The sequence below is a fragment of the Crinia signifera genome, chromosome 2 (assembly GCF_055691185.1).
Source record: "Crinia signifera chromosome 2, ASM5569118v1, whole genome shotgun sequence".
Lineage (NCBI taxonomy): Eukaryota > Metazoa > Chordata > Amphibia > Anura > Myobatrachidae > Crinia > Crinia signifera.
The window spans coordinates 117,570,908-117,596,924 of record NC_139218.1 but is presented as its reverse complement, the minus strand read 5'-3'; the positions used below and the strand labels follow the sequence as shown (position 1 = coordinate 117,596,924).

At 39.8% G+C, this 26,017-nt stretch overlaps 1 long non-coding RNA gene across 4 annotated transcripts in view; it reads right to left on the bottom strand.

The window, feature by feature from the left end:
• Positions 1-229: 229 nt before the first annotated feature.
• The window catches only part of LOC146058847 (uncharacterized), a 36,114-nt gene continuing 10,326 nt past the window's right edge, over positions 230-26,017 (bottom strand). For 2 of the 4 annotated variants that reach the window (XR_014470000.1, XR_014469999.1), the window contains exons 3-4: positions 5,821-5,873; positions 230-484 (exon numbers count right to left, since the gene is read on the bottom strand). This is a non-coding gene — a long non-coding RNA (uncharacterized LOC146058847). The remainder of the gene's footprint in view (positions 485-5,820; positions 5,874-26,017) is intronic. The other 2 variants (XR_014469998.1, XR_014469997.1) reach the window with 1 other exon arrangement.

Here is a 26,017-nt window from a genome sequence, read left to right as displayed (position 1 = left end):
TAAGGAAATATTTGAATATAATTGATTAACAAAGTAAATTTTATAGTACAGGTTGAGTATCCCATATCCAAAATGCTCGGGACCAGGAGAATTTTGGATAACGGATTATTCCGTATTTCAGAATATTTTAATATTTCAATTATGTATTTTGAAGTATCTTGCATGTATGCTGTATAAACACATAAAATACACACAAATATATTTTATTACCACATAAAATACACACAAATATATTTTATTTGTTCAAAAAACAAGGTTTCAAAACAGTACACAAATTTTGTTTCATATCTCAGATATTGAATTTGAATGCCAAGCAATAATTTTCTTGCACATATATAGTGCCAGTTACATATCATGTCACCAGTAGTGCTGTTACAAACGTCCCCAGTGAGTTTTTAGCAAAAAATTTTTTTTTTTCACTTTCTGGAATGTATGGTTTTCGGAATAATTCGGATAACGGATACTCGGATACGGGATACTCAACCTGTAGTATTATAACAACAGTGAAACAATAGTTAGAATAAAAGTAACAGCACCTCAATAAAAGACAATAATAATGAACAAAACTTTTTAGTGACAACAGGCTGTAAATATAGTGCAAAGTAGCCCCAAAAGGCTTTTCTGTCAGCAGGTGATTTTGGATGAGTGTAAAAAAGCAACATTTATATAATATTGAAAAGATGGAATAATGAATATTTAGATGATTATGTGAAGCAATATACTGTACTTGGGTAATTGAGAAACAAGCAGTAATTGAAATCCAAGTAAAATAACTAGTTGAAATACATTTGAAAAACAATAAAATAAAATAAAACAAGTTCCTGATGTGATACAATGGATACTTGAAAAGATAAAGTTCTAAATGAAATACAGTACCTAGAACATAACAATAAATGAAATGCAATAAGAATCAAACAATGCAAAGTAAAATAATTTCTTGATGTAAAACAATCCTTAGTGTTTTCTTTCCCAAACTATCAAATTGCTGCTTAAAGGGTTTCTGTAAGTTAATTCAATAATTGGTTAGAGAAATAAAGAGCTGGGGAAACGTTAGGCCACAATTTGCTAAAGAGAAAATCTAATTAAAATGTAAAGAAAATACTACAATATGTGACACCACACACAGGGCACTAATAGTTGGATGTTTTGGGTACAGCTGTCCCGGGCCCTGGCTGCAAACCCCCCCCCCCCCCCCCCCGACTGCCTCCACTTCACTGCGCTCAGTGTGCTGAACAAAGCAGGTCATGCTGCACTGGCTTTTGAGCCAATCAGAGTGGCTGCTGGTACGTGAGCTCTGATTGGCTCACCAGCCAGTGCTGTATTTTAATTGGCTGCCGGTCTGGGACCTCTGAGTCGCAGCTCAGCGGAAGAGGAAATGGGGGAACCGGGTTACGTTAAGTCAAGTGAGGAGGGAGGAGCCGGGGCCTGGACTAGAAATTAGTCCCGGGCCCCAAAATTCCTGATGGCAGCCCTGGCCGCACACAGACTTCACACAGAACTATATGACAAAAACCCGCTACTGTAAATCTAAAGCTGGGTACACTCTAATGTGTACCCAATGGGACTCTGCATACACACATTCTGGGGGGAGCCTCATCAAATTCTGTATTCTCCCTGCTGCTTCTAAAACATATATCACTGGTACAAAATAGACAATGTAAACAATATGCCTGAGATGTGGCTGCGATACGCAGGATCAGGTGCCATATTGTTTAGTGTGTACCCAGCTTAAGTTTTTCACTAGAACTAACTGAACATGCCGATTGACTGATTTTGGATTCATTGCTGAAATGTAAAGGTACTTTTTTCATAGCTTGTGCAAATTATAATTTAGAAGAACATATTTGCATTTTGTTGTTGTTTCTGGCCACATGGTTTATAGTTATACAGTAGATGCTCTATTTGTAATAGTTTTCTCTGTATTGAAACCTAATAGTTAACCATGCTACACCGTCATTTGGCTAGCTGAAACATGCTTACATACCTATTCAATGCACCCATTTTTGTATGGTTTTTCCATGGATACAGCTTCGTCTTGGTTTAAAGTTGAATGTACATCCATGGAAAATAGTTGAAAATTTCTGCATTTTCAACTAAAACACGTGAATTGGCGAGTAATCTGCGTTTTCTGGAATGAATAGGTTGAATGTGAATTTAACCCAAAATTTGTGAAAGGTGCCCCATCCGAACTATTCAATCTCAGTGCCAATTGTTTGACTGTCGGATTGTCTGTTGAATACCCCCCTAGTCTTTTTTACATAAGATTTCCACTGCTTTTGAAATGTCCGTTCTAGGGACAGTGCCAATGTAGAGCAAATTCCTACTACTTGGCTGTATTTGTAATTATCAGGCAGTGAAATACATTGGTTAAACATTTCCTTTGTTAGGTAAGTTTTTATAGGAGTGCTTACTGTCTGGTATTCTGCAGCCTAAAATCCTCAAGGATCACCTGCAATTTATGTCTTTAGGTAACAGTGTTCTACTATACTCTTTATTTAAATACTGGATCCATCTTATGCAGTGGCGTAAATATGTCCCAGTAGTCTGAAGGTAAGCTATATATTGGAGCTGAACAATCTAGAAAATAATTATATAAATCTTGTTGCATTGCACCACAATTATTTACATTATAATATATTTTAAACAAAAATGTTGCTTAGCAGTCATACCTAGGATTAGAACTTGTAGGTAGATCTATCAGTCACTCAATATCTTTGTATATAGGTACTACTCTACACCTTACAAATCTCTGTAATGGACACTACACTTTTGGAGGGATTTTGCATTTCTCATAGACTGCGTCATACCATGCAGTAGTGTATTTCTCATTAGGCACGTGAGGCCCAAAACTCCTTCTTAGTTAATATATACATATTTAAAAATTAAAATAAATGTCACTGTGCCGTTTTTATTATTCTTTTAAATTGGCTGTCATCGAATGAGGGCTTAAGAGGGTGGCCATTAAGTTGTGCCTACTGGGCCTTACCCATAAATTTGCCCCTGATATCACACCATATACCATATACTGTATACTTTTCTGGCATTTGCCCACTAGCAGCTTGAGGTTCTTTAAATCATAGGGGTAAATTAAGAGATGATATTGCCCATATCAACCAATCCGATTATGTCTTTCATTTTCTAGGATGAAATACAGAAATTATAGACCGAAACTGATTGGTTGCTATGGTCAACATCAACTCTGTCCATTTTTAGAAGCTTTTAGTAAATTTACTCCATAATGGTTTCCTAGTTTTCCATATAGATTGGTTGCGTAATTCTCTTTATTGAGATCAGCAAATTGACAGGTTCTTTGCACTGATTGGAGATTAACGAGAGGTTTTCTTTTTGCTATATTTAACTAAGCATTGCCTGACTCTGCCTGGATTATTGCTATCAATGTCAGCAGCTCAGTGGAGCACTCTGGGCATGAATAGAGGGCAGCTCTACAGTCTCTCCTCCCTTATACTCATAATTATTTTCCAAAGCATATTTTTGCACCTGGGCTGAACACTCGTAAATTCTGCCACTGGGTTGCTGGATTGCATCCTGGTTGACAGTAAGGTGAGCCAAATAATGGGATTTTTGGGCTTACATGCAGGATAATGGAGTTGTGGGGATTAACAAACACCCATACATGTTAGGTTTGGTATATGATGGGATGATGTTCAGATACTTTAGGTCAGGGGAGCTACAGCAAATAAAACAACTGTCGTTTCAACGTTCCCAATATCTCTCAAGTTTCAGTCTGCACCAAAAGTGGTCTAAAACACATAGATCCGCAGCTGGGATAATGCACCCTTAAAATGGGGCATGATCCCAGAATCCCATTGGGGTGGGTTGTGCCTTCTGATCCTGCTCTCCATCTCTCTGCGATTCCGGATATCCAATTCAGGTTTGTCCGAGTTGACAAGTCTCCTTTATAATTATGTACAGCCAGAGGCATCATAAAGGGGGTGCTAGGGATGCGAACACCTCCACAGTGACAGGAACAGGTGCTGCAGTGTAACATTGTCCTGTAATTGACAAGGCACACCTTAGGAAAGAGACAATTGAGGGCTTCTTGCAAGATCACACCACCTGTAGTGATGTCAGTAGGGAACCTCCACAAATCCATGCCCACTATCCACAAAGCCACACCCCCTTTTCAGGCTTACTCATTGCAACACTGAGTGTCACTGACTCCGATGCTATCACTGCTTACAGCAAGGGCACTGTTCCTGATTTTTAAACTCTTGTTCACGGGATATGTAAATAGTAAGAATGCCTATAGATGTTGAACATAGTAGCACTATTATTGGAGATGTACAGTAATTAGTGATGACATAATTGTGTTTCCTCAATCAAAGGTGCCTATTCACTGGTTATGTAATTAGCACACTAACTGTTCTTGGATCACAAAGGAGTCTAATCACTGGTGATAAAATTTAGCAAGGACATTGTTCAACTGTTACTCTCTGTATATAATAGCTAAGGCAGGTTTGTTATGCCTCTTTTGAAATGATGCATAGTAATAGCACATATAATATAGGTTTGTTTTTACACATATAGAAAATACCCCTTTATGATGCCTCTGGCTGTACGTAATTAATTATATTTCCACCAATAAATAGTAGTTACCAACCAGATATCTCTATCGCTGTTGAGAATATGACTATCAATCCTACCATTCAAGCTCGCTGCCTAGGTGTCATTCTTGACTCTGAACTTTCCTTTATTCCTCACATTCAATCTGTCTTGAAATCAAGCCACATGCACTTAAAAAACATATTCAAAATTTACCCTTACACACAAGACACTGCTAAAACACTAATCCATGCTGCCATCATCTCACGCATTGATTACTGCAATAGTCTCCTTATTGGCCTTCCCCAATACAGACTCTCACCACTACAGTCCATCATGAATGCAGCTGCGAGGCTAATCTTCCTAGCCAGATGTTCATTGTCTGCAAAGCTACTCTATCAGTCACTTCATTGGTTACCTGTATTCTACCATATTCAATACAATATTATTTTACTTACACACAAAGTCATAAACCAAACTACGCCAACATACTCTTATCTCAAAATATCTTCCAACTTGACCTTTTCGCTCTTCACAAGAACTATGTCTCTCATCTACACTCATTACTTGCTCCCTTTACCAAAAGAAAGACTTTCTTTGGGCTGCACCTACTTTGTGGCAGGCTTTCCCACACACAATAGGGGCCAGATGCACTAAGCTTCAAAATTGATAAAATGGAGAGTGATAACCAGCCAGCCAATCAGCTCCTGCCTGACATTTTTCAAACACAGTCTGTGACATGGCAGGTAGGATCTGATTGGCTGGCTGATTATCACTCTCCATTTTATCTCTTTTGAAGCTTACTGCATCTGGCACTAAGTCACTTCTCCAGGCTCCAAACCTGTAAGCGTTCCCTGAAAACTCACCTCTTCAGGTAAGATAATCAAATTCCAAAACCAACCACTTAACCTTAATATCTAATCACATCCCCACTGTACAGTCCACACATGTCTACTCTCTTCCTTTTTTACATTTTCCATCCTCCTGGCCCATGGCCAAACTGCTGAGTCGCCGTATTATACAGCATACCAGGAACCTTTGCATTCTGGTGGAATTAATGCAATAAAGAATATCTATCCTTGTATATCAATGCCTATTTCAATATAGATTGTAAGCTTGCGAGCAGGGCCCTCATACCTTTCACTTTCTGTACATACCCAGTTTGTTGTATCACTGTCTCCTATTGTAAAGTGCAACGGAATATGCTATATAAGAAACTTAATAAATAAAATAAATATTAGGCTTAAGAGGCTTAACTTTTTTTTTATCATGCTGGTAGCCACCTCTAGTGCAACTTGGGATCTGGGTGTCTGGAAAACAAAACAAATAAAAACTTATCTGACCAAGTGCATCCATGTTAAGGTGAAGTTAACCCTCATTTTTGCATACCGATTATGACAAGCAGGGAATGGCAGACTAGAAAGTGAGAGAAGCTCTTAATTACAATTTTATGTGTCTATGAACATCTATGATACTTATAACTTTTTTAATTATTTTACTTACACAAGTGAATGCCATTTGAGAGAAAAGTTTTGTTGTTTCAGGCATTTTAATATCTCATATATTAGGGACTAGAGATTTCTTAATGAAATTCACAGACTCATCAAACTGTGTCAGAACATTATGCTCTGCATCACTGATTCAATAATTCCCCTGTTAGCGCTACTGCTTGGCCTACGCATGTTGTTTATGACACTGAAGTAATGTAGTGATAATCTAGAATAAATTGTTGGAGATACATAAATTTTAGTTGACTCAAATTAACAGAAACAACTTTATTGTTTTTGATAAAGGTATGAGATCTACAATTATGAATGCATGGGTAGGATTCTATTGTTTATGTGCACCTAGATGAATCTGGTCTCCCATCTAAAGTGACCAGGCAGTGCTAATAATTTGTTGTTGTTGTTGTTGTTGTTGTTGTTGCATTGCCTGCACCCAGTATCTCTTGGTTTATGCATGTAAAACATCTAAACCCAACAAAATGCTTGGCACAGTGCGAAAAAGTGTCATATCGGTGCCCAAATGAGTCACATTGCTGCTCACCAGCTCAAGGGCTTTGAGCAGAAATGCCAATCATGGCAGCTGTTTGTGCCCAAATGGAGAAATAACTGAATTGCTCCATTGGGCACAGTCTAGTGGTAGCCACTGGTGCAAACCATGGACTTTCCCCAATTAAATGTGATGTATTGTGATGAAGAGGGGTTTTTGTTATTTGATGTGGAATTTATATATTAAATTACATTTAAAAATGAATTCCCCTTTTCCCCACTCTCCTTTCGTATCCACCCCTTTCATTTTTTTAGCAGTGCTATTCACAGTTAATGAACAAAAATCTCACTTTGTCCATGACAGTGTCTCCAAAACCCATCTTTTTTTAACTTTTTTGGCTTTCTATATTTTGGATGCTCCTGAATAACAGGTTTCGCTTTATGAAATACCATGCATAAATTATGAAATAACATCCCCTCAGATAGTATAAGCACAACTAATCAATTTCATCTCCATATATATATATATATATATATATATATATATATATATATATATATATATATATATATATATATATATATATATATATATATATATTATACAATGGCTGTGGGACACCTACTGTAACATGTCATTTTGTGGTATTAACTAGATTACTTTCAAACAAACTTGCTTTTATCAGATGAGGGATTGCAGCATGTTGTTTATAAAAATTCAAGTTTTGAGTATTTCTAGAGAGAGAGAGAGAGAGAGAGAGAGAGAGAGAGAGAGAGATGATCATATCTAGCAAATAGACTATTTGAACCTTATGTGAACAGGAAATTATATTTACAGTATGTACTGAAGCCAAGGATTCCATGTTTTGCCAAATTATTTCAATTAATTTCATTCAATAAGTGTTCTGAAGTATGTGAATGTTTATATCAAGTGATGGAGGGAGAGGTTTTATCTAGTCACTGTTTTTGGTCAAGTAGTAGCCATGACTATGTGTAATAGTAATTCATTTTGGTGTCGGGTGGCTGATAGAGTCCCAGTGGGAGGAGGAAAGAAATGGGCTTTTGTGGGATAAAATCGTGTTGGGTCTTAAGTCATTAACCCCTTCCTGACAGAGCTAGTTTTTGCGTTCCTGACAGAGCCATTTTTTTCAAATCTGACATGTCTCACTTAAGTGGGGATAACTTTTTTTTGCTTTTACTTATCCCAGTGGTTTTGAGATTGTTTTTTCGTGACACATTGTACTTCAAATTAGTGGTAAATTTGGGTCGATACAGTCTGTGTTTTTTTGTGAAAAATACCAAAATATCGTGAAAAAATGGAAAATTTAGCGATTTGCAAAATGTTAAATTTTCTGCTTGTGAGACAAATAATCTTACCACTCAAAATAGTGAATAACTAACATAGACCATATGTCTACTTTATGTTGACATCATTATTTCAACTTCCTTTTAATTTTTTGGGACACTAGGAGGCTTCAAATATGAATAGCAAATTCTCAAATTTTCAAGAAAATTTCAAACACTGATTTTTTTAGGGACCAGTTCAGTTCTGATGTGACTTTGAGGGACTTGTATGTGAGACACCCCCATAAATGATGCCATTTCAAAAACTGCACCCCTCACAGTATTCAAAACAGCATTTTGGAAGTTTGTTAACCCTTTAGGTGTTTCACAGGAATTAAAACAAAGTGTAGGTGAAATTTCAAAATTTCTTTTTTTTTGCAGATTTGCAATTTTAATACATTTTTCTAAGGAACACAGTACATTTTACTAGAGAAATGTGACTAAAAATTGATTCCCCCAATTCTTTTGTTTTCATAAATATCCTATATGTGGCCCTAGTGTGCACGGTGACCAAACCACAGGCTTCATAATAGAAGGAGCACCTACTTGATTTTGGAGCCTCCTTTTTATGAGATTATTTTTTAGGCACCATGTAGGTTTCTAGGCACCATAACATGCTAAAAGTTAGGAACCCCCCCACAAGTGACCCCATTTTGCAAACTACACCCCTCAGGGAATTCAGCTAGGGGTATAGTGTACATTTCAAACCCGCAGGGGTTTCACCAATTGTGGTACAACTGGGCAGTGAAAATGAAAAATTATTTTTTTTACACAAAAATGCAGTTCTGGCTCCAAATTTGTCATTTTCAGAAGGTATGAAGGAGACAAAGCACCCCAAAATCTGTGCCCCAATTTCTCCCGAGTACAGCAATGCCTCACATGTGACCAAAAAATACCAGTTGGGTGCATGGCAGGACTCAAAAGGGAAGGAGTGATTTTTGGATTTTGCAGCTCAGATTCTGGTGGAATTTTGGTGGGTGCTATGTCGCATTAGCAAGACCCCCCAAGCACCAATACAGTGGAACCCCCCCACAAGTCACCCCATTTTGCAAACTACACCCCTCAGGGAATTCATCTAGGGGTATAGTGTACATTTCAAACCCCCAGGGGTTTCACCAATTTTGATACAAGTGGGCAGTGAAAATGAAAAATTACATTTTTTTACACAAAAATGCAGTTCTGGCTCAAAATTTTTCATTTTCAGAAGGTATGAAGGAGAAAAAGCACCCCAAAATCTGTGCCCCAATTTCTCCCGAGTACGGCAATGCCTCACATGTGACCAAAAAATACCAGTTGGGTGCATGGCAGGACTCAGAAGGGAAGGAGTGATTTTTGGATTTTGCAGCACAGATTCTGGTGGAATGAATGGTGGGTGCTATGTTGCACCAATACAGTGGAACCCCCCCACAAGTCACCCCATTTTGCAAAGTACACCCCTCAGGGAATTCATCTAGGGGTATAGTGTACATTTCAAACCCCCAGGGGTTTCACCAATTTTGATACAAGTGGGCAGTGAAAATGAAAAATTACATTTTTTTACACAAAAATGCAGTTCTGGCTCACAATTTTTCATTTTCAGAAGGTATGAAGGAGAAAAAGCACCCCAAAATATGTGCCCCAATTTCTTCCGAGTACGGCAATGCCTCACATGTGACCAAAAAATACCAGTTGGGTGCATGGCAGGACTCAGAACGGAAGGAGTGATTTTTGGATTTTGCGGCTCAGATTCTGGTGGAATTTTGGTGGGTGCTATGTCGCATTAGCAAGACCCCCCAAGCACCAATACAGTGGAACCCCCCCACAAGTCACCCCATTTTGAAAACTACACCCCTCAGGGAATTCATCTAGGGGTATAGTGTACATTTCAAACCCCCAGGGGTTTCACCAATTTTGATACAAGTGGGCAGTGAAAATGAAAAATTACATTTTTTTACACAAAAATGCAGTTCTGGCTCAAAATTTTTCATTTTCAGAAGGTATGAAGGAGAAAAAGCACCCCAAAATCTGTGCCCCAATATCTCCCGAGTACGGCAATGCCTCACATGTGACCAAAAAATACCAGTTGGGTGCATGGCAGGACTCAGAACGGAAGGAGTGATTTTTGGATTTTGCAGCACACATTCTGGTGGAATGAATGGTGGGTGCTATGTTGCACCAATACAGTGGAACCCCCCCACAAGTCACCCCATTTTGCAAAGTACACCCCTCAGGGAATTCATCTAGGGGTATAGTGTACATTTCAAACCCCCAGGGGTTTCACCAATTTTGATACAAGTGGGCAGTGAAAATGAAAAATTACATTTTTTTACACAAAAATGCAGTTCTGGCTCACAATTTTTCATTTTCAGAAGGTATGAAGGAGAAAAAGCACCCCAAAATATGTGCCCCAATTTCTTCCGAGTACGGCAATGCCTCACATGTGACCAAAAAATACCAGTTGGGTGCATGGCAGGACTCAGAACGGAAGGAGTGATTTTTGGATTTTGTGGCTCAGATTCTGGTGGAATTTTGGTGGGTGCTATGTCGCATTAGCAAGACCCCCCAAGCACCAATACAGTGGAACCCCCCCACAAGTCACCCCATTTTGCAAACTACACCCCTCAGGGAATTCATCTAGGGGTATAGTGTACATTTCAAACCCCCAGGGGTTTCACCAATTTTGATACAAGTGGGCAGTGAACATGAAAAATTACATTTTTTACACAAAAATGCAGTTCTGGCTCAAAAATTTTCATTTTCAGAAGATATGAAGGAGAAAAAGCACCCCAAAATCTGTGCCTCAATTTCTCCCGAGTACGGCAATGCCTCACATGTGACCAAAAAATACCAGTTGGGTGCATGGCAGGACTCAAAAGGGAAGGAGTGATTTTTGGATTTTGCAGCTCAGATTCTGGTGGAATTTTGGTGGGTGCTATGTCGCATTAGCAAGACCCCCCAAGCACCAATACAGTAGAACCCCCCCACAAGTGACCCCATTTTGCAAACTACACCCCTCAGGGAATTCATCTAGGGGTATAGTGTACATTTAAAACCCCCAGGGGTTTCACCAATTTTGATACAAGTGGGCAGTGAAAAAGAAAAATTACATTTTTTACACAAAAATGCAGTTCTGGCTCAAAATTTTTCATTTTCAGAAGGTATGAAGGAGAAAAAGCACCCCAAAATCTGTGCCCCAATTTCTCCCGAGTACGGCAATGCCTCACATGTGACCAAAAAATACCAGTTGGGTGCATGGCAGGACTCAAAAGGGAAGGAGTGATTTTTGGATTTTGCAGCTCAGATTCTGGTGGAATTTTGGTGGGTGCTATGTCGCATTAGCAAGACCCCCCAAGCACCAATACAGTAGAACCCCCCCACAAGTGACCCCATTTTGCAAACTACACCCCTCAGGGAATTCATCTAGGGGTATAGTGTACATTTAAAACCCCCAGGGGTTTCACCAATTTTGATACAAGTGGGCAGTGAAAAAGAAAAATTACATTTTTTACACAAAAATGCAGTTCTGGCTCAAAATTTTTCATTTTCAGAAGGTATGAAGGAGAAAAAGCACCCCAAAATCTGTGCCCCAATTTCTCCCGAGTACGGCAATGCCTCACATGTGACCAAAAAATACCAGTTGGGTGCATGGCAGGACTCAGAAGGGAAGGAGTGATTTTTGGATTTTGCAGCACAGATTCTGGTGGAATGAATGGTGGGTGCTATGTTGCACCAATACAGTGGAACCCCCCCACAAGTCACCCCATTTTGCAAACTACACCCCTCAGGGAATTCATCTAGGGGTATAGTGTACATTTCAAACCCCCAGGGGTTTCACCAATTTTGATACAAGTGGGCAGTGAAAATGAAAAATTACATTTTTTTACACAAAAATGCAGTTCTGGCTCAAAATATTTCATTTTCACAAGGAATGAAGGAGACAAAGCACCCCAAAATCTGTGCCCCAATTTCTCCCGAGTACGGCAATGCCTCATGTGTGACCAAAAAGTGGCAGGACTCAGAAGGGAAGGAGTGATATTTGGAGTTTGCAGCACAAATTCTGGTGGAATTTTGGTGGGTGCTATGTCGCATTAGCAAGACCCCCCAAGCACCAATACAGTGGAACCCCCCCACAAGTCACCCCATTTTGAAAACTACACCCCTCAGGGAATTCATCTAGGGGTATAGTGTACATTTAAAACCCCCAGGGGTTTCACCAATTTTGATACAAGTGGGCAGTGAAAAAGAAAAATTACATTTTTTACACAAAAATGCAGTTCTGGCTCAAAATTTTTCATTTTCAGAAGGTATGAAGGAGAAAAAGCACCCCAAAATCTGTGCCCCAATATCTCCCGAGTACGGCAATGCCTCACATGTGACCAAAAAATACCAGTTGGGTGCATGGCAGGACTCAGAAGGGAAGGAGTGATTTTTGGATTTTGCGGCTCAGATTCTGGTGGAATGAATGGTGGGTGCTATGTGGCATTAGCAAGACCCCCGAAGCACGGTGAAATTATGAACCTAATATTCCATAGATGTGTGGTATAATTTAAAACACTCCTTTATACATAGGCCGGGTTTGTCGGGGCAAGTGTCACACTGGAAAATAGTTTGCTTTCTTATTCCCTTTTTATAGCAAACTTTGCACCTTTTTTGTGTCCTGCCCTTTTTTCCAGTGGAGGGGATTTCATCAGGAAAATGCTGCCCTGGTACAATACGGGGGCCAGTACTAGAAGTACTGGGGCCCTCTGCCTGCTGGTTCCCAAATATTAGGCCCTTTATGACTTCCTCTTGAAAGTGCATAAATGTCCCCCTCTGGCCGGTAGAACGGAATAGCACGTAAGCGTTATACAGTGCCATCTGGATGATATACACGGCCACCTTCTTGTACCAGATTTTTGTTTTCCGCAGGGCACTGTACGGCTTCAGTACCTGATCTGAAAGATCCACTCCGCCCATGTACCTATTGTAATCCAGGATACAATTAGGTTTTGAGGTGTGGGTACTGGTACCTCGTACAGGGACGGAGGTGGTACTGTCTCCGTGAATTGTTGTCAGTATAAGGACATCCCTCTTGTCCTTATATTTGACCAACAACATATTTTCGGTGCATATTCCCCTGCTTTCACCCCTTCTCATTACTTGGGCAATGTGCGTTTTTGGGAGGCCTCTTTGGTTCTTGCGCACAGTACCGCAAGCTGCTGTACCTCTTGAACCAAGGGCCTTAAACAGGGGGATGCTAGTGTAAAAGTTATCCACATAGAGGTGATAACCTTTATCCAGGAAGGGGTGCACTAAATCCCAGACAATTTTCCCACTAACACCTACGAGGGAGGGGGGGCATTCTGGCGGTTGAATTCTTGAATCCTTCCCTTCATAAACCCTAAACCTGTGGGTGTACCCTGAGGTGCTTTCACACAGTTTATACATTTTTATGCCATACCTTGCCCTCTTACTGGGAAGGTACTGGCGGAATTTAACCCTTCCTTTAAAATGTATAAGGGACTCGTCGATACAAATAAATTTTTCAGGGATGTACACCTCTTCAAATTTGGCACTGAAATGATCAATGACCGGCCTGACTTTGAATAGCCGGTCAAAGGTGGGATCATCTCTGGGTGGGCACTGTGCATTATCGGTGTAATGTATGAATTTAAGAATTGTCTCAAATCGAGTCCGGGGCATGGCCATACGGTAAAATGGAGTACTGTACAGAACATCTGTACTCCAATATTGCCTAATTTCTGGCTTTTTTACTATGCCCATATGAAACACCAGACCCCAAAACGTCATCATCTCTACTGCATCTACAGGGGTCCACCTAGCAAATGATGACGTGGGGTTTTGAGCAATAAACTGCTGGGCATATAAATTAGTTTGGTCCACCATTAAATTTATAAAATCATCAGAGAAAAATAATTTGAAAAAGTCAATTTCTCTGAGACCTGTGGAATCAAATTGGATTCCTGGCATGGCCAAAAACTCAGGAACCTGGGGCTCAAAATTGTCTGGTGGTGGGGTCCATACTAGATCAATTATTGGGGGGGGAATCTCAGCTGATCTACGGGGGCGTCTTTGAGGGGGTCCCTCATCAGCAGAGGAGGAAGAGGAGCTTAAGGCAAATCCTTCAAATTCCCCGCTTGCATCACTGGCTGTGTCAGAGTCAGAAGCAAGCATGGCATATGCCTCCTCCACTGAATACATTCTCCTGGATGATTGGGAGGACATTTGGGAGGACATTTGGGAGGACATTTGGGATGCCATTTTTATTTTTGTGTTACCGGTAGTGAAATGTTTCAACACGTGTATAGTGTAGGGGGGGGCACAAACTTTATTTCAATCCGGGGGGTATGTAGTGTGTAGTGTGTATGTAGTGCAGAAAAAAAAAAAATACTTTATACCAATAAAAAAAAAAAAAAATGAAGGTGTTAAAAAAAAAAAAAAAAATGAAGGGGTTAAAAAAAAAAAAAAGGAAGGGGTTAAAAAAAAAAAGGTCCTGCGCCAAAAATTGAGCACAGATGTTGGTCAGTAACGTCTGTCACTGAACAGCGCTCAAAGGCAACAGGAATTTGATCAAAAAAAAAAAAAAAAATAGATCAACCCTGTGCCGAAAGAGATGATCAGTGATGTACGTCACTGATCAGCGCACAGCGGCCACAGGACACCCACAAAATCACAGTGTGTGTAAAAAAAAAAATTAAAAAAATACCCCACAGCACACACACAAAAAAAAAAGGTGATCAGTGATGCGACACTGATTACCAGTGAGGTGCAGCAGGTGCACAACCTTTGGTGCAACTGACAGGTATATATAAAAAAAAAAAAACCTCTGTACCCCCAAAAAAGTTGCTGATCACCTCAGATATAGTGATCAGCACAAAAGGCGGGGACAGCAGACACAAAATTTAGCACTCTCTATCACTATCTCTCTCTATCTCTCTATCTCTCACTATCTATCACTATCTATCACTCTATGACACTGCAGCAGCAGCACTGACAGGTATATCTATATATTAAAAAAAACCTGAGCCCCCAAAAAGTTGCTGATCAGTTAATTTATACTGATCAGCACAAAAGGAGGGGGCAGCAGTCAGTTATATAAAAAATATATAGCACAATCTGTCACTATCTCTCTCTATCTCTCTCTATCTCTCTCTCTCTATCTCTCTCTATCTCTCTATAACTATCACACTGCAGCAGCACAAAATATAGCACTCTGTCAGTAGGCCTCTCTCTCTATCTCTCTCTCTCTCTCACTATCTATAACTATATCACACTGCAGCAGCACAAAATATAGCACTCTCTGACACTATCTCTCTCTCTATCTCTCTCTATCTCTCTCTATCTCTCTCTCTCTATCTCTCTCTATCTCTCTATAACTATCACACTGCAGCAGCACAAAATATAGCACTCTGTCAGTAGGCCTCTCTCTCTATCTCTCTCTCTCTCTCTCTATCTATAACTATATCACACTGCAGCAGCACAAAATATAGCACTCTCTGACACTATCTCTCTCTCTATCTCTCTCTATCTCTCTCTCTCTATCTCTCTCTATCTCTCTCTATCTATCTCTCTATCTCTCTATCTATCTAGCTAGTACACTGCAGCAGCACAATTTCACAGGAAGGCACAATTATTGAACAGGATCCAGGAAGCAATCAGCAGCGATCAGGTAAGTATTGCAGCAAGTATTCTGGTCAGTATGGCGGCAGGGGGGTACGGTGACCGCACTGCACGCTTTCCAGACCGGAATGGCGTCTGCAGTGCAGTCACCGTTAGTTTAAATCCCCCTCCTTGGCTGTGATTGGTCCGTCGGACCGACGGACCAATCACGGCCTTTGGGGGCGGGCGGGGTGAGGTGGGGTGACACCAGTGTCACCCTTACACCCCGCGGTGATTGGTGCTGTACTTTACAGCACCAATCACCTCTGATCCCGTGTCACCGGCGAACGTTATTCGCCGGTGACACAGGAAAACGCTGTGAATGGCTGTTCACACTGAACAGCCAATCACAGCGATCGCCGACGGGGGGGCGGCATCGCAGCCCCCCCGGGGCATGCACGGACATGTCTGCTGTCAGGGACAGCAGACATGTTGAAACTGTCACCGCGTCTATAGACGCGGTGACAGTTTAAATCCATGACGTACATTTACGCCATGTGTCGGGAAGTGCTTCCCGACCATGACGTAAATGTACGTCAAATGTCGGGAAGGGGTTAATATCTTGGAACAAGAAAGGAAAGAAAGTACTCTCTCTTTGTGGGGGCACGCTTTTTGTTAAATTTAAAACTTAGCTTTTAATTATTAATAGATAAGAAAAAGAAATGTCACAAAACTACATAACAGACAACACAACGAAGAACATATACGTGCAAATTTGCACAGTTTAACCTTTCTAAATTAGTGATATGATGTCACTAAAAGTTTAACAACACGCGAAAAATATAGGAAAAAGTACTATATCAAAAGTAATATATCGTACAGTGTGTACAGTAGTGTGGTATGGTTCTCAGTCACTGCCGCAATCGGCTAGGATGTGACTAGTATAATAACTTGAAAGCCACCACTCAAAAAAAGTCTAAAAAATTATACAATGTATTGACAGGATCTGTAATCTGACCCTCAATCAGTACATGTATCGAAAAACATTTAATATCAACTGTATCAAGGAGAGATTGTGTCAATAAACAACAACTTTAAACACACTTGGCTGTTAAATTCTGTTCCTATAGATTTTCAACAGAAAGATATAGTGATGTTACACTTTGAAAGTATGTAGAAAAGGGTACTATATCGTACAGTGTGTAAGAGATACAGTAGTATGGTGTGGTTTCTCAGTCACTGCCGCAATCGGCTAGAATATGACTAGTATAATTACTTGAAAGCCTTCACTCTAAGAAAGATGATACAATGTATTGACAAGGTCTATGGTGTGACCTTCAATCAGCATATTTATCACAGACAATTAATATCTACTGTATCAAGGAGAAGTTACGTCAATAAATAACAATTTTAAACACACTTAACTGTTAAAAATCTGTTCCTGTAGATTTTTAACAGAAGGATATAGTAATGATACCATTTCAATATACTTGTACTAAAATTGCCAGTATTATATCAATTATCGTTGGCAATTAGTCTACTTAAACGAGGAGACAGGGAGAATAATTCTGCTGCACACAATGTAATAAAAATGAGGTACACAGAAATGTTTGCTGGCTGACTGTAATTATACCCCCAATATAATAATGGATGTGATATAAATCAGCCAAGGTGACCCTAGGACACTAGTGATGTTTTGAGAAAAATCAATGACGTAGAGCTGAGTAGTGACCAATATCTAGTAACACTAGATGTTGAGTTACTTTACACCAGCATCAACCACAAACAAGGGCTAGCAGCAATACATTACTTCCTACAGACTGAGGGTATGGACGATTTTAAGAACTTTTTGCTGATACTTCTGGAATTCATACTCAATAAAAACTACTTCACATTCAATGATAAGTTTTTTCTCCAGACCCGAGGGACAGCGATGGGCGCGGCATGTGCGCCCACGTATGCCAACCTGTTCCTCGGGTGGTGGGAGAGGGAAAATGTGTTCACTGATACAAATGAAAGACTGACCAACCATGTCATCAGTTGGATAAGGTATATTGATGATATACTGATGATATGGCAAGGGGAAGAAAAGGAACTGATGGAATTCATCAATATGCTGAATAACAATAGTCTTAATCTTAGACTTACCTACAACATCAGCAAAGACGAAGCCACGTATCTGGACCTACACATATATAGCTCTAGTACTGGTTATCTACAAACAGAGCTCTATAGAAAGGAAACTTCCACCAATAGTCTTCTGCATGAACAAAGTGCACATTTCCCTCCAAACATTCGCAATCTCCCCAAAGGAGAATTCTTGAGGCTAAGGCGGAACTGTACCACAAGGGAAACCTTTTTAGCAAAAAGCTCAGAACTTACAATCCGACTCCAAGAAAGAGGTTACAGTAAACGACAAATCAAAAAAGCACAACATCTGGCCCTCAAAACCAAGAGAGAAGACCTCATCTTCCCAAAAGAGAAACCATCTGAAGAGGAATCAGTTGTCCGTTTTGTCACAGAATTTTGCTCCGAATGGAAAGATCTCCAAAAAATTGTTGTTAAACATTGGCCGATTCTACTCAATGACCATGATCTTAAAAAAGTATTACCTGAGAAGCCTTCCTTTAGTTGGAGGAGAGCAAGGAATCTTAAAGATAGATTAGTCCAAAGCCACTTCTCCAGGATATCCAGAAGAGAACCTAAAATAAGAGGTTCATACCCGTGCAACAATTGCAAAGCATGCGAGTTTATCTGCAAAACAGACACAGTGAGAAATCGATATGGCAAGAATCTGCTAGTCAAGCAGTTCATGAGTTGCAACACAATGGGTGTCGTGTACTGCCTGGAATCTCCATGCAAACTAAAATATGTTGGCATGACAACCAGAGCTTTCAAACAATGAATACTAGAGCATGCAGGCAATATTAGGAATGCCAAGACAGACCTAACCAAAATGAGGAAACTTACATCAGTTGCACGCCACTTCCTGACTTACCATCATGGGACATCTGGTCTCAAAGCATTTGGTCTACAACATGTGAGATTAGGCATAAGAGGAGGCGACCTCACAAGGGAACTACTGAAACAAGAATGCAAGTGGATTTTCCAATTTAACTCTGTGAGCCCACTTGGGCTGAATGAATATACCAACTACAGCTCCTTTCTAGGATAAATTCATATTCCAATTAAACCTTTCTGGGGAAACATGTATCACCAATTAAGGATATCTACTACCCAAATACATATTTAGAATACCCACTACCTATATTCTTCAGCCCCTTCTTTAATCCAAATTATTGTTTGTATACTGGTACTAGGAGATCGTGCAATTAGCCTTACATGTAGAATATCCTATTATTCTCATGCTGATCACAATGGAATTAAAACGATGGTGATATGATTACAATTATCTAAGCCACCACTCCCGTGTACGGCTAATATATATTGTTCCATTTATCCGTCTATATACAGTAAAATTTATGGATTACACCAGTAGGATAAGGAGTACTAATATATATTTACTATATCCTGCAAACTGATAAAGTGGACAAGTGTACATTTAAACAGGATACTACTTAACATGCACAATGATTCTAAATATTAATAGTACAACTATTAACAAATTTGATACTACGTTATAATTATCAATCTAGTGAATATATTCACTTCACCTATTTTTATATTTTTTATTTATTTATTATTAAAAAAAATTTGTTGCACTTTCACTATTTATATATATAATTTTTGCACTTTTTTTCACAGTTTTCATTTCTTTGGTTATTCATAGAAGTAAATTCTTCTCACTGTACATATCGGTCCAAGCGCTACTTAAGTAATCCAGCACTACACAAACATAATTATTACACAGTCTACTCTAATTAGATCGATGCGCCATTTTTTTATTATTATTTTTTTATGGCCCATACACACTATCCAATCCACACTATTTCTCCTTAGATCACTTTTTTATCAAATAGATACAAAAATAAGCACAACACAATATTTAATATATTTGCACCTTCTGCTATTTCTTACTTTCCACTCACAACACTAAAATACGTATCATCTTTAAATATAAAACGTATCTGTAGAATTTATCTATTATAGAGTATATAACCACGTGGTTTTGTACTGTTTATTTGTTCTAACTTACTATAAAATGATTAATTCCAAAGGATGTATACATAAAAATATTGCATCTTTAATCAGCGTTTAAATGCACACTTTCCCTGTCATGGAAATCAGATTTCCCCCTCAGACTGCTATAAGCCGCACATAGTGCATCAATTAGAGGTAATTAGGCAGACACATGGGATTGGCTATTCAGAGTATTTAAACTGACACAATCTCCTAGCACACCCACTGATGAAGCAGCAGCGAAACGGTCCGTCTGGTAGCAAATGATTACACTTGTCATATCCCTGCCGACTACGGCAGTGGCTAGTAACAAGCTATCACACTTGTTACATTCAATCTACTTCTGCTGACCTCGGCAGCATTTTTTTGCATCAGCTAAAACGCATCTACTAAACAGAGGAGAGAGAACTTTGTTTTACCGTCTTGCCCGCAGAGTCTATCCTGACACACTCTGCTATCCCTGACTGCGGCCCGGCGGCTAAAGGATATCAGCCGGCGTCTCCTGTGGGCGCCTGTCTCACATTTGTTTGCCCGGGAGAGACACACACCTGACAACTCCGGGCTCTCCACCGCGGTCCTTGGGATTACTAAACAATACTAGACATATAACGACGGTCTCTGCCACCTTTTTGGGACTATTTCTGAGATATCCATATTACAGGACATTTCCTTGCAAACTCTGCGGTCCCACTCAAACGCGGTCCGGTGACTAGTGGACTGCAATTCTGGGTTCACTGAGCATACAGAGGAACGCTCACAGGCAGCGGGCTAAATACACCCAGATAAAACGGCTATAATTGGCAGAGACATTATCCATAGGAGAAACTACCTGTGCGGCTATACCTTGGAGAAATATCTCTCACAGGAATTAAGGTAACCAGGGTGACCCATTTTTTTTGACCAATACATTAAAGGTCAATACTTTTTCTTTTTTCCGGTATTGAACTAAGCTACATTAGGGCCGCTCATTCTCTACCTCTGCCCGTTGGCAAGTGGGGGAAAGCAGTGCTCTTTTGGAGGGGAGCTCAGTACATTATTCTACACTTTCTGTATTTAGGATACACCCATCCAGACTGTCTGACTAAAACAGATCCCTGCACTGGACTTAGTCTATCAGGGGACTGTGTATCAAGACCCTGGACAGGAGATATCCTCTAAAACTCCACCTAGGCAATTATATCACTACCACTCGCTCACTTGCCTAGAAGTAAACGGTGCCGGGCAAGAAGCAGCGGTGAGTAAGGTATAGTGGGGATTTCATCTCCTTTCTTATCTTTATTGGGTCACCTTGGCTGATTTATATCACATCCATTATTATATTGGGGGTATAATTACAGTCAGCCAGCAAACATTTCTGTGTACCTCATTTTTATTACATTGTGTGCAGCAGAATTATTCTCCCTGTCTCCTCGTTTAAGTAGACTAATTGCCAACGATAATTAATATAATACTGGCAATTTTAGTACAAGTATATTGAAATGGTATCATTACTATATCCTTCTGTTAAAAATCTACAGGAACAGATTTCAACAGTTAAGTGTGTTTAAAATTGTTATTTATTGATGTAACTTCTCCTTGATACAGTAGATATTAATTGTCTGTGATAAATATGCTGATTGAAGGTCACACCATAGACCTTGTCAATACATTGTATCATCTTTCTTAGAGTGAAGGCTTTCAAGTAATTATACTAGTCATATTCTAGCCGATTGCGGCAGTGACTGAGAAACCACACCATACTACTGTATCTCTTACACACTGTACGATATAGTACCCTTTTCTTCATACTTTCAAAGTGTAACATCACTATATCTTTCTGTTGAAAATCTATAGGAACAGAATTTAACAGCCAAGTGTGTTTAAAGTTGTTGTTTATTGACACAATCTCTCCTTGATACAGTTGATATTAAATGTTTTTCGATACATGTACTGATTGAGGGTCAGATTACAGATCCTGTCAATACATTGTATCATTTTTTAGACTTTTTTTGAGTGGTGGCTTTCAAGTTATTATACTAGTCACATCCTAGCCGATTGCGGCAGTGACTGAGAACCATACCACACTACTGTACACACTGTACGATATATTGCTTTTGATATAGTACTTTTTCCTATACAGTATTTTTTGCGTGTTGTTAAACTTTTAGTGACATCATATCACTAATTTAGAAAGGTTAAACTATGGGTCCTCAAACTGCGGCCCTCCAGATGTGGTGAAACTACAATTCCCAGCATGCCTTGCCACAGTTTTCCTATAAGGGAGAGTTAAAAATGTGGCAAGGCATGCTGGGAATTGTAGTTTCACAACATCTGGAGGGCCGCAGTTTGAGGACCCATGGGTTAAACTGTGCAAATTTGCACGTATATGTTCTTTGTTGTGTTGTCTGTTATGTAGTTTTGTGACATTTCTTTTTCTTATCTATTAATAATTAAAAGCTAAGTTTTAAATTTAACAAAAAGCGTGACCCCACAAAGAGAGGGTACTTTCTTTCCTTTCTTGTTCTAACTAACCATTACTCTCTGGGGAGCACCTCCACTACAGTGATATCGATATCAAAATCATAATTCATCAGTACAGTGGATCATAGTAATATAATTCTGTACATGTCTGCTTTCTATTAAATTTGCTACCTGTGCGGCAGTCACTTCCCACCTTCCCCCCTTTTCCCCTTTACAAGCGTCATTAATATCTTGTCAGAGATTCAAGAATTTGGGACACAAATGTGTAGAAAGGTGCCTTTATTGGTACAGCCTCTCCAGCATCTGTCTAATGTATCTGAATATGTATTTTTTTTAAACAAGATGGTACCATAGTTTACATACATACTTATTTTTTTAGTTTAATGCAAATAAAGCAAGAGGCATAATTCCCTTTAATTTCCCTCCAGTCATCGTCCTCAGCACTTCACCAAGATTTGTTACCCAATGTGGACAGGGCTGCCGACAGGGGGAAGAGGGCGGTGGGGTCCCGCTGTCCCGGGCAGCTCATTTTGCCCACCACAAGCCCCCCCCCCCCACTGCCTTTGCTGTGCTGCCTGCTTCTTCAATGAAGCACAGGCTTTTTCAATGCAGGACACCAGCGGACAATTAAAATGTTGCACCGGCTTTTGAGCCAATCAGAGCTTGTGTACCATTATCCAATAAGAGAGGCTGCCTGTACACAAGCTCTGATTGGCTCACCAGCTGATGCTGCATTTTAATTGACCACTGGTGTCCTGCATTGAAAAAGCCTGTGCTTCTGGTCCTGCAGTAGGAGTCGGGCAGTAAGTGAAGGGAGGGGGGGCAGACTGAAAATCAGTCCCGGGCCCCAAAATACCTAGTGGCAGCCCTGAATGTGTATCACAGGGTGAAGCAAAAGACTCAGTCAGCTCAGAGTATAGGAGGAAATTAGACCTTTCATTGTACAGGGTCTACAGTATGTGTGAGATGATTCATCAAGCTTGGGCTGCAACTGTCTAAGCTGGAGGAAAAAGTTTTTTTGAATGGATAGCAAATTTAGCTTTTATGTCAGAGAATAAGGGAAAGTGCCACCTTAAGCCTGGGGCTGCCTGCCATATGTGGAATAAATGAGCTAATGAACATAACTGGGCAGGAAGTCAGCGTTATGATCGATAGCAATGCTAGGAGAGGGTAGGTAAAGAAAATAAATATTTACAATTTGCATTGTACCAAACTGCAAAAAAAAGTGTGAGAGTACTAGGTGATGGAGAGTGGGTATGGGTCATAGCAGCTGAGGGAGTCAGTGGAGGGGCAAGGCAGAGGGGGTTCACTTTTGTCACTGACCAAATTTTGTGAGCTCCAGAATTGCAACATAATAATAGTTTCTATGGGCTAAATCTGGAATAATGGAGTGTAAAGGGTTTGTTATCAAGAGAAGGCTGTTGTCTGCATATACATGAACTTATGTTCAGGGTGTCCAATCTTGGTAGCAGTGATAGAAATACTGCAGGGTAGATTGCGCTGTTGATAGCACTTGTATTTTTTAACCCTCTGTGAGAGATGTTCAAAATATCCGCTACAAATGCCAGCATCAATCAGATTTGTTATATAAAATCAATGATGAATACAAATGTTTGCTTGCCAATTTTCACACCTATTTTTTATCAATTCACTTGGCACTCAAATGGTTAAACATAATTGTTTACTTACTTAAATAAAATCAGTGGGCCACAACAGTACAGGATAGACCTTATTCAGGTCTGAGCTTGACAAGTGACATTGAATTGATAAAAACCCTAGGCGTTTTGTCCTGGGGACTTCTTCAGGGGTAGGTATAGTTGTGCTCATAAGTTTACATACCCTAGCAGAATTTGTGATTTTCTGGCCATTTCTCAGAGAATTTGAATGATTAACTCACAAACTTTTCTTTCACTCATGGTTAGTGGTTGGGTGAAGCCATTTATTGTCAGACAACTGTGTTTACTATTTTTAAATCATAATGACAACAGAAACTACCCAAATGATCCTGATCAAGAGTTTACATACCCCAGTTCTTAATATCGTGTATTGCCCCCTTTAGCATAAATGATTGCTTGAAGTCTTTTGTGGTAGTTGTGGATGAGGCTCTTTTTTTTCTCAGATGGTAAAGCTGCCCATTCTTCTTGGCAAAAAGCCTCCAGTTCCTGTAAATTATTGGGCTGTCTTGCATGAACTGGAAGTTTGAGCTCTCCCCAGAGTGGCTCAATGATACTGAGGTCAGGAGACTGAGATGGCAACTCCAGAACCTTCACTTTATTCTGCTGTAGCCAATGACAGGTCGACTTGGCCTTGTGTTTTGGATCATTGTCATCAATTTTGTCCAAGTTTCCAGTGCCTTTGTAGCTCACACATCCCCAAAACACCAGCGATCCACCTCCGTATTTCACAGTAGGAATGGTGTACCTTTCATCATAGGCCTTGTTGACCTCTCAAATGTGATGTTTATGGTTGTAGTCAAAATGTAAAATTTTGGTCTCATCACTCCAAATGACATTGTTCCAAAAGTTTTGAGGCTTGTCTCTGTGCTTTTTGGAGTATTGTAAGCAGGATGCTTTGTGGCATTTGCGTTATGTCTTTCTTCTGGCGACTCGACCATGCAGCCCATTTTTCTTCAAATGCCTCCTTATTGTGCATCTTGAAACAACTACACAACTTTTTTTCAGAGAGTCCTGTATTTCAGCTGAAGTTATTTGTGCATTTTTCTTTGCATCCCGAATAATGTTCCTGGCATTTGTGGCTGAAATTTTTGTTAGTCTACCTTGAACGTGATCTGGTTTCCACAGAGCCCTCATTTTTCACTTCTTAATTAGAGGTTGAACACTGCTGATTGGCATTCTCAATTGCTTGGATATCTTTTTATATCCCTTTCCTGTTTTATACAGTTAAATAACCTTTTCCTGCAGATCCTTTGACAATTTCTTTTCTTTCCCCATGACTCAAAATCCAGACACGTCAGTGCAGCACTGGATGAAAGATGCAAGGGTCTTTCAGGAGATGAGAAAGTTACTGAACTTTAATACTCACACACAGATTACAAGCAAACAGATAACAGGTGAGGATGGATACCTTTAATAGCCCTTCAAACCCATTTGAGTCAACATGTGTGCATGTTATCAGGCCAAAATCTCCAGGGTATGTAAACTTTTGATCAGGTTAATTTGGGTAGTTTCTGTTTTCATTATGATTCAACAGAGTAAACACAGTTGTTTGACAAAAAATGGCTTCACCTAACAACTAACCATGAGTGAAAGAAAAGTTTGTGAGTTATCATTCATATTTTCTGGCAAATGGCCAGAAAATCATAAATTCTGCTAGTGTATGTAAAATTATGAATACAACTGTATCTTATACCGCGTTCAGACTGCAAATGCAGGGTTGCACCGTTCAGTCCTGGTGCGACCCTGCATTTTGGTATGTTCAGACCTCCTCAGTGAACTGGTATATTGTCGGTTCACTGATGTTATGTGGGGGCATCGTGGGTGGGGGAGGAGGCAGCACTTAGAGATGGCGCTGCTCCAAGCACTAATTTGGTGTGTACGGGAAATGGGTCGCTTGACATGATGAACCGTTCACACTTCAAAGCAACACAACAAAGGACCGGTAAGAACACTTCTTTTTTACCGGTTCATATTGCCGTGTTGCTACTGGTTTGCGGGACCCGGTAACCCCTTTCACATTGCACCAATCACTGGGTTGAACCGGCAAAAAAACTACATGAACCTGGTAATAATAATAATTTAATTAATTCACATCAGTCACTGCACCATTGGTGCTTACAGAATAGTTTAAATTTTGACTGCCGCACATACACTAACACAACAGACTGGCAAACAATATTGGATATGATGGGTCATTGATTTATTTTGATATAAAGTTGGATTTTGTACAGTATGTCCACAATTCTTCTTTTGTTTTCTCATCAT